The sequence below is a fragment of the Nomascus leucogenys genome, chromosome X (genome assembly GCF_006542625.1).
Source record: "Nomascus leucogenys isolate Asia chromosome X, Asia_NLE_v1, whole genome shotgun sequence".
Classification (NCBI taxonomy): domain Eukaryota; kingdom Metazoa; phylum Chordata; class Mammalia; order Primates; family Hylobatidae; genus Nomascus; species Nomascus leucogenys.
In genome coordinates, this window is record NC_044406.1 from 5821295 (window position 1) to 5832163 (window position 10869).

The window sequence follows — 10869 nt, forward strand, 5'->3', positions numbered from 1 at the left end:
AATAATATTCGTGTGCGTCCTACTTATTAGTGCTTTGAATGCAAGTAAATGGTCTTTTGACCCTTTCTCATTTAAATTGTTTGCCTTTTTTTCATCCCAGTCATGCTGAGTGAATTCTGGTGTTTAAAAAATTATATAGTGCTATTATTTTCCATGACAATGCTTTAAAGGGTAACTTGTGTGGGGAAGCATATTTAAAATTTTATGGTATTATTTCCATCACAGCAAAGCAATGTTAAAGCTCTGCCAGGGTTATAATGGCTCCTTTTGTGTAAAGTTCATGAAATTCAACAGTGATGACACTTAGAAGAGAGCTACCAGCCCCAAATGAGACAAGGACTTCTGTGTCAAAATGGGAGAAGGGAATGGAAAGGCAAGAGAAAGATTAGTAGGAGACGCGTAGGCAAACTTTAGTCATCCACGTATGTTTATGATGCAGTTATCTTAAAGATAAAATAGAGGGTGAGAGAACCAACATGCTATCAGTCTCAGGGTGACAATTACCCTGTAATAGTCTATCTTCAACTATCTTAGATAATGCATAAGAAAGTGCTTGATGAATCATTCAGTCCTAACCACTATTTAAGCTCCAGGGCAGAGAAAAGAACCAGAATTTCAGATCCTCACCCCTCACTGTCTTGTATGTCTAAAATGTGCAGAGATGTAATGTCAGCTCATCACTTACCATGGCATAAAAATACATATTTCTCTGCAAAAGTTCATCTCGGCGCCTCTCTGCTCCACAGAAGTTTTCTAAAAATAAGAGAAATCCCTTTTGGAGATGCAGAGATTTATTCTAGAAAATGACAATGCTCTTGGATTATCTTTCAATGAGATTTGGCAATGAGCGATGTCCCTAACAGCTAGATGACTTGATGTCCTTTCTGGAATATAATGGCAATGACAAACCTATTTTTGCTTCGGCCCAGGCAGCTATGTTAATGTGCACTCTGTGAGTGCTGAAGACACTTACTACTGCCCATCCATTTTGAAACCTTTAATAAGAAGCATGGAGTTAGATCTGTCCTCTTTCCTTCTGTTGTACATCGAGAGACTAACCTCTGTGGCTAAGCTTCCAATCTCGCCCTTTTACACTATAACCACAGAAATGTGCATACGATGGAGGGAAAAGGATTAGACTCTGCAAATTCACATTGCCTTGTGTCACCAATTTTGAGGATTAAGTTTCAACACAAAACAATTCAGTTCCATAACAAAAGTCACTCTAGTGTCTGAGAAGGGTAGATGGTGAAGACAGAGGTGGCTGAATTTTAAGGCATTATTGTGATTAAATGCAATTATCTTACATAACACATTTTAATTATGCCAATAAGAGAGGATTACCCAATTACAAAATGTTTTCAGCAGGACCATATTAACACTCATGTGATGTATCTTTCCTCCTGTTTTAACTGTAGTGTGTAAGGATAAATACAAATTGAAATAGTACTCTAGGCTATTTCCTGCTTGGTCAATGAATATTTTTCTGAACCATAAAATATGGATTTGCCAATTTAGGGAGTTAATAACATTGCCCTAGATTTTCTTTTATCTTGGCAGAAGAACAGAGTTCTTTTCAGCGTGGACCTCAGTTCTCTGATTACTTTGTGGTCCATTTTAGTTGCCAATACCTTAGATGTTACAAAAGCAAGGCAGCTTCATCAAACACTAAAATATGACATGAACCACTACAGGAGACTCTTTGCATTTTGCATTTTTATATTAAATGTGATAATAGTATAGATCATTTATTTATAATTTGCATGGAATTGCACTGTGCTCATGCTGAAAGGAAAATGCTTTCACTCTGCCCATTGAAGCCTCAGCAATTTGGAATGAAAACTTAAAATAAAATAATCTAAGGCATGTTTTTTGAGAGAGACTCCCATGAAAATTTAATTTTAAAACCTAAACTCATCTATGTGCTTTCAAATAGAGTACAAGATAGAAAGAGTGCATTGTAATCGCTGGGCATATTTTTAAGAAAAATATTTTATTGTGGAAAATTTCAAACAAACACAAAAATAGAAAGAATGTAGTATTGAATCCCCACAACTTTATTCCCAAGCGTCAATAATTGTCACCATTTTATCTATCTTCAAACACAATCGTGGTCATGATATTTTAAAATTTTGGATTGTCGTCCATGAACAGAAAATAAGGATTTTAATGTTTCGTGATATACTGCATAAATTGCTATGGCAATGTGTTTCTTCAAAGTATATATATTTTCATAAAGGTAAATAGTAAAGGAGTTAAATTTAATAAAGACATAAACCATATTGGTATCTTCTGTGTGCCAAACCATCTCAAAACTTAGTGGCCTAATGCTATACCCACATATTTAACTGCTGGTCTTGTGGGTTGACATTTTGGTTCAGCTGAGTGGTTTTTCTTAGATGACTTTGGCTGGGCCTGCCTCAACATCTGACACTGGTTGATGAACAACTGGGCTACCTGGTTTATGACGGCCTCATCTGGAAAGGCAGGAACACCTAGGGCCTCTCTGCATGTGGTTCTCTCATTCTCCAGCAGGCTAGCCCAGCCAGTCCTCAAGGCTATAATTCTAGTGGTTCCAAGATCAGCAAGAGAGGACAAGCCCAGTGTGCAGATACCTTGCAAATCTATGCTTGTGTCTGCTTGCTCTAGAGCCCAAACAAGTCACCTGGCTAAGCCCAGCTGCAAGGGTAGATATAAAGACAACTCTTAAAGGGAGTAGCTGCAAAGGCACATTACAAAACAAAACAAAACAAAACAAAAGAAAAAAACAAAAAAGAATATGCATGCAAACGAGGGAAGATTCTGTGGCCAGTTTTACAATCTACTTCATAAAGTTAAAAGTCTTATCAAAAGGAGATGAAGTTGACATAGCAAATTAGGACTTCCAAAAACTCTCTTCTCTGTGAAATCAATAATAAAGCTAGAGAAAGTTGTCAGAAATAACTTTTACAGAACTCTGGAAATTAGCCAAAGGCTTGTTGCATCCCCTGGGAACAACGGTGGGATCTCAGTAAGAAGAGTGTGCTCGTTGGCATTTGAGCTTACCTTGAGCTTACCCTGGTGCAAGCCTGTATTCTCCCACTGAATGGTGGCTGGAAAAACAGCAGCCCGTGGGTTCTCTAGCAGGCAGCAGAGGGAGCGGAGTGTGGCTGGAGCTCCAGGGAATCCTCATTCCTAATGCTGGTGTATTTATCTGTGTTTGACCTGATATGGAGTTGCCTAGTACAAAGAAATCTTTTCTCTGAGGGAATGAAGCCCTGATACGTATAATACATGGATAAATGTGGAAAATAATGCTCAATAAAAGAGCCTGATATAAGGAAACACAACATCTAGGATCCATTTATATGAAATGTTCAGAACAGGCAAACCCATAGAAACAGAAAGGAGAGATAGCCTTTGACAGAGGCTGGAGGGAGGAGGGATAAGGAGCAACCTCTCATGGGTAAAGGGTTTTTTTTTCCAGGGATGAAAATATTCTGAAATTAGGTGTTGGTGCTGGTTGCACAATTTTGTGATAGAAAAACCACTGAATTGTCCAGGTTTAGATGCTAAATATTATGGGATGTGAATTGTCTCTGAATTTTTAAAAAATGAAATCCACCATTTCAATTAAAAAAGATAAAGTAGGCTGGGCATGGTGGCTCATGCCTGTAATCCCAAAACTTTGGGGGGCTGAGGCGGGCAGATGGCTTGAGCCCAGGAGTTTGAGACCAGCCTGGGCAACATGGTGAAACCCCGTATCTACTAAAAGTACAAAAATGTGGCAGGCACCTCTAATCCCAGCTACTTGGGAGGTGAAGGTTGCAGTGAGCTGAGATTGCACCACTGCACTCCAGCCTGGGCGACAGAGCAAGACTACATCTCAAAAAAAAAAAAAAAAAAAAAAAAAGAAAAATAGAAGAATTAGCCTGGTGTGCTGACGTGTACCTGTAGTTCCAGCTATTCAGGAGGCTGAGGCAGGAGGATCACTTGAGTCCAGGAGGTTGAGGTTGCAGTGGGTTGAGATTGTGCCACTGCACTCCAGCCTGGGCAACAAAGTAAGACTCTGTCTCTAAAAATTTAATTAATTTTAAAAAGTAAATTTCTTTTGCCATCAGTTATTCAAAATGGACTCTCTAGAGTGCCGTCATTGCAAAATTATCCAACTTCTATGCCATCTTTAGGATGGATTCCTGGAGTGTTGATGGCACTTTCTTTAGTTTGCCTTGTTGGACAAATTCCCATGTCTGTATTCCAGCTACTCTTCCTGCTTTGAATGCTCCCTTCTCTACGCACCTTAGTTACAGTCCCAAAATTATGAACCACAGTTTATCTTAGAGGTCTCAGCTCCATCATCTCCTCTCTATAAAACTCGCTTCCACCTTGGAACCCGTTATATCTTTTGTAACAGATGATTTCAACTAGATGTGTTTTAAACTGCCAGCTCATTCAGAAAGGGACCAATTTCTATTCATGTTTGTATCCAAAGTGCACAGCATGGTGCCTGACACCTTAGCAGGAATCTTTCATCTTCTCTGGGCACAGTGAAGGTTATGTCCCCCTCAATCTCTGCAACATTTAGTCCAGACCAGCACTCACTGCCCATTTTTCCTTCTCTGCCCAAGGTTGTAAAGGCAACTTAAAAATGGAGTTGTCCCAAAGGAGTTGAAGACTTATTTCCATGCAAAAACCTGGCCACGGATGTTTATAGCAACCTTATTCACAATGGTGAATTGGAAGCAATGAAGATGTCCTTCAGTAAATCAGTGGATGAGTGGATGAGTGGTACATCCAGACAACTGAATATTATTCAGCACCTAAAAGAGATGAACTGTCAGGCCACAAGAAGGCATGGAGGAAACTTAAATGCATATCACTAAGTGAAAGAAGCCAGTCTCAAAAGGCTCATACTGTATGATTTCAACTATGGGACATTCTGGAAAAGGGAAAACTATGAGAACAGTAAAAAACAAATCAGTAGTTGCCAGGGGGAAGAAGGAGGGGTGAATAGGTGGAGCACAGAAGATTTTTAGGGTAGAACACAGTGAATCTACCCTGTGTGACATTATATAATGGTGGATCCATGTCATTATACATTTGTCCAAACCCATAGAATGTACAACACCCAGAGTGAGCCCTAATGTAGATGGTGGTGATGATGATGTGTCGATGTAGGTTCATCAGTTGTAACAAATGCACTGCTCTGGTGAATGAAGTTGATGATGGGGGAGGCTGTGCATGAATTGGGGAAGGGATATAGAGGAAATGTCTATACCTTTCACACAGTTTTGCTATGCATGTAAAATTGCTCTGAAAGTAGTATTAACTCTTACATACATAAAAAATAAGGTTTTAACTCATAATAAGCATACACACCGAGTGATGACACTTGAACTGTAAGCTGGCCACCTAGGTGAACTCATTCAGTTTTCCCTCGGTTCTAAGATATAGAGTGTACTCTTCTATCCAGAATGTGCATTTTGTATCTGACTTGAACCTGAACCCCAACAGAATGCCACCCCAAGTCCAATAAGCCTATTTCACTTTGCCCATGTGAACAATACTCCACTATGGGGCCCACCATTTAATGCAATATGAACAGTGCTCCCTGGACTTGTGTACTATAGCCATCCGCTGCTCCAAATCCTTCCTTTGCTTGGAATCTCTGGCCAACTCTATCCTATCCAGCTCATAGCTGTGTCCCCACCCAAATCTCATCTTGAATTGTAACTCTCACAATTCTCACATGTCCTGGGAGAAACCTGGTGGGAGGTAATTGAATCATGGGGACAGGTATTTCCCATGCTGTTCTCATGATAGTGAATAAGTCTCATGAGATCTGATGGTTTTAAAAATGGGAGTTTCCCTGCACAAGCTCTCTCTCTCTTTGCCTGCCACCATCCATGTAAGATGTAACTTGCTTCTCCTTGCCTTTCATCTTCCAACATGATTGTGAGGCCTTCCCAGCCACGTGGAACTGTAAGTCCAATAAACGTCTTCCTTTTGTAAATTGCCCAGTCTCGGGTATGTCTTTATCAGCAGCATGAAAACAAACTAATACAATAAATTGGTACCAGTAGAGTGGGGTGCTGCTAAAAAGAAATCTGAAAATGTGGAAGCAACTTTGAAACTGGGTAACAGGCAGAGGTTGCAACAGTTTGGAGGGGTTGGAAGAAGACAGGAAAATATGGGAGAGTGTGGAACTCCCTAGAGACTTGTTGAATGAAATTGACCAAAATGCTGATAATGACATAGACAATGAAATCCAGGCTGAGGTGGTCTCAGATGGAGAAGAGGAACTTGTTGGGAACTGGAGCAAAGGTGACTCTTGTGATGTTTTAGCAAAGAGACTGGTGGCATTTTTCCCCTGCCCTGGAGATTTGTGGAACTTTGAACTTGAGAGAGATGATTTAGGATATCTGGCAGAAGAAATTTCTAAGCAGCAAAGCATTCAAGATGTGACTTGGGGGCTGTTAAAGGCATTCCGTTTTATAAGGGAAGCAGAGTGTAAATGTTCAGAAAATTTGCAGGCTGACAATGTGATAGAAAAGAAAATCCCATTTTCTGAGGAGAAATTCAAGCCAGCTGCAGAAATTTGCATAAGCAACGAGGATCCGATTGGTAATCCCCAAGACAATGGGAAAAATATCTCCAGGGCATGTCAGAGGTCTTCACGGCAACCCCTCCCATCACAGGCCTGAAGGCCTAGGAGGAAATAGTGGTTTCATGGGCCAAGCCCAGGGTTCTCATGTGGTGTGCAGCCTAGGGACTTGGTGCCCTGTGTCCCAGCTGCTCCAGCCATGGCTGAAAAGGCCTAACATAGAGCTCTGGCCATGGCTTCAGAGGGTGGAAGCCCCAAGCCTTGGTAGCTTCCACATGGTATTGAGCCTGCGAGTGCACAGAAGTCAAGAATTGAGATTTGGGAACATCTGCCTAAATCTCAGAAGAGGTATGGAAACTCATGGATGCCCAGGCAGAAGTTTGCTGTAGAAGTGGGGCCCTCATGGAGAACCTCTTCTAGGGCAGTGCGGAAGGCAAACATGGGGTCAGAGCCCCCACACAGAGTCCCTACTGAAACACTGCCTGGTGGAGCTGTGAAAAGAGGGCCACTGTCCTCCAGACCCCAGAATGGTAGATCCACTGACAGCTTGCACCATGCACCTGGAAAAGCCGCAGACAATGCCAGCCTGTGAAAGCAGCTGGGAGAGAGGCTGTACCCTGCAAAGCCACAGGTGCAGAGCTTCCCAAGACTATGGGAACCTACCACTTGCATCAGCATGACCTGCATGTGAAACATCGAGTCAAAGGAGATCATTTTGGAGCTTTAGGATTTGACTGCCCCACTGGATTTTGGACTTACATGGAGCCTATAGCCCCTTTGTTTTGGTCAATTTCTCCCATTTGGAATGGCTGTATTTACCCAATACCTATACCCCATTGTATCTAGAAAGTAACTAACTTGCTTTTGATTTTACAGACTCATAGGTGGAAGGGACTTGCCTTGTCTCAGTGAGACTTTGGACTGTGGACTTTTGAGGTAATGCTGAAATGAGTAGAGACTTTGGGGGACTATTGGGAGGTCATGATTGGATTTGAAAAGTAAGGACATGAGATTTGGAGGGGCCAGAGGTGGAATTATATGGGTTGGCTGTGTCCCCACCCAAATCTCATCTTGCATTGTAACTCCCACAATTCCCGCGTGTCATGGGAGGAAACTGGTGGGAGATAATTGAATCATGGAGGTGGGTTTTTACCGTGCTGTTTGTGTGTAGTGAAGAAGTCTCATGAGATCTGATGTTTTTAAAAACGGGAGTTTCTCTGCGCAAACTCTCTCTCTTTGCCTGCCACCATCCATGTAAGACGTGACTTGCTCCTCCTTGCCTTCTGCCATGATTGTGAGGCCTCCCCAGCCATGTGGAACTATAAGTCTATTAAACCTCTTTCTTTCCAGTTTCAGGGTATGTCTTTATCAGCAGCATGAAAACAGACTAATACACCAGCTTATCCCAGCTCTAACTGACAGCCTCAAGTGCACAGATTTCTGGCCACTCTTTTTTGGGGGATCTTTCTCAACCTGGCTCTGAATAATTAACCTTATTCTCAAACTTTCAATCCAAACTTTACTTATCTCCTCCAGTTTGGCTTTATAGTTTAAACTCAGCTGAGAATTTGCCCCACTATAGTTAAACTTGTCCCTTCGAATGGAAATTAATCCCCTGTATTCATTCTCATTCTCACTAGCTCCTGTAACTCTCTTGTCCCCATTTCTACATGGGCATTTATCAGAAACTCTTTATGTCTCTTACCTAAGATGCAATGACTTTTGCAAAGCAATCTAGATAAAATTATTTAAAAACTGAGTAGCTAACATGACCTTTGAAAGAAGCATGTATTTTTGGACTCTCTCTTATCTGAGGTGCAAATCACTCTAGATACCATTACTGAGCTCAGCTGCCATTCAGTATAGTCTGAATTGCCTGCATAAAAATGACTACCTTATAAGAAATTATTCCATAAGAATCATCATGGTCTAAATGTATATATCCAATATATTTGTGTAATTTTTCATTGACCTAAAAATCTCACTTTATAAGTGACTGCTTTGATGTCATCAACATTTGTATCCACTTCTTTTTTAGAGGACGATGTCTTATCTTTCTTTAGGCTACCCTGAAATAAACAAAGTAGCTCATGGAATTTCCTGTGTTAGCAGATTCTAGGCTTTCCACAGGTTCTAGACCCCAAGTGATACATTGGTATATTTGGAAAGGTAGATTTTTGGCAATAAAAAAATGAAAATGCAGACATAGCTAGTTCTAGGAATAAATAGACTGGAGCCACAAGGCAAAATCTGATTTTTTTTTTTTTGCGGATAGTACAGGCTTAAAATAACTTTAACCCATCTACAAGGATAATCACAGGAACAGGGCCTTGGCCTAATTAAAATTACTTATTCCAAAAGATATATAACATAGCTTTCAGTTATCCAAGACATTAGATACTTGGTGGTTTGTCAATGATAAATAAACTTTAGCTTTATAAGTAAAGCCTTAAAAAGGACAAAATAATTTGTGTGTGTTTGCTCTTATGTGTCATTCAAATTGATTGGTTAATTATTCCCTTATTGTCTGAGCTGTTTGGCATTTTGCAAACAGTTTTCACAAGGCTTGATGTTCTGAAGAAGGTGTAAATTTTCCAAGGTGAAGTAGAATGAATGTGAGCTAACTTATTGATGCTGGCATCATGAATTAAATAACTGGTTGTTATTGACTTACTGAACCACCAGACATGTCACAGAGGAACTCAACTCTATGTAGATTCTTAAATGAAAGAACTTGATCATTTTGGTGACTCAAAATGCAGTCAAATTTCTTAGTCATATGTCATGTGATTAATTTATGTAAGCATTTACACAAATTAGTATTTAGTTTTAAAAGTATTTCTGAATATATGGAGTTCGATGGATGTGTTTCAGAACTGACCTTTACTTGCATGGGTTTATTTTCATTCTATTGTCGTTTCTTGATTTGGAGGCAGTTATTGGTGGTCTTTGGTCTTAACCTCTTTGATGCTAGCGCTTTCTTCTGTTGAATACTGTGGGCAGGAGGACCACAGGCATAGACCTTCAAAGGAGTATATCAACTCTGGCTGAGGTCCCACAGGCTTTGGCTTGAACATGTCCATGTGTCAGTCAGCTATTTCCACAATAATGCTGCATAATAAGCTAGCCTCTAACTCAATGCATAAAAATACATGTTGCTTCTCATGCTCATTTTTTTCTGGGAGTCATCTATCGTGGCTTTACTCCATGTGTAACATTCAGGGCCAAGCTTGGAGGCAGAGGACAGAGCACCCAGAGGACAAGAAGAAACACAAGCTCCTTTTCAGATTTAAGCCTGTAAGTGTCATTTCTGTCTACATTTATTTGGTCAGACCATGTGTCAGTGAAGTATAGTCTCATGGAGCTTGAGGGAGACTGTACTACTTAGATTTTTATTGCTGTGTAATGAATTGCCACAAACGTAGCAGTCTAAAACAATACCCATTTATTATCTCAGTTCTGTAAGCCAGAAATGCAGAGGAGCTTAACTGGGATCTCTGCTCCAGTTCTTACCAGAATGAAATTTATGTATCATCTAGGACTTCTGGTCTCACCTGGAGCTGAAGGTTCTCTGCCAAGATCAATGATTATTGGCAGAATTATTTTACTTCTCACACTGTCCACATGGGTTCCTCCATCTTAATTTTTTTTTTTGAGACAGGATCTCACACTGTCACCCAGGCTGGAGTACAGTGGTGTGACCACGGCTCACTGCAGCCTTGTCCTCCCCAGGCTCAGGTGATCCTCCCACCTCAGCCTCCCGAGTAGCTGGGACTACAGGTGTTCACCACCACACCAGGCTGATTTTTTTTTTCTTTTGCATTTTTTGTAGAAGTGGGGTTTCTCCATGTTGCCCAGGCTAGTCTCAAACTCCTGGGCTCAAGCAATCCTCAGCCTCCCAAAGCGCTGGGATTACAAGCATTAGCCACCACACCCAACCAGGTTCTTCCATCTTTAAAACAGCAATGGAAGGTCAAGTCCTTTCTCACACTTCAAATCTCTCTGATATTATCCTATGTCTTTTTCTTACTTCTAAGAGCTCATGTTATTACACTGAATCCACCAGGTAATCCAGGGTAATCTCCAGTTGAGTAGGAAGCTTATTAAGTGAGCTCGAGTAATCTTATTCAGTCAGAAGATAAGTTCAACTAATTCAGCTGAAGTTATTCAACTTAAGTTATCATAACTTGGAAGATACATTCAACTGATTAGTAACCTTAATTACATCTGCAAAATCCTTTTTGCTATGTAACCTGCTTATAACCACAGGAGCAGCCCCAGGAAGT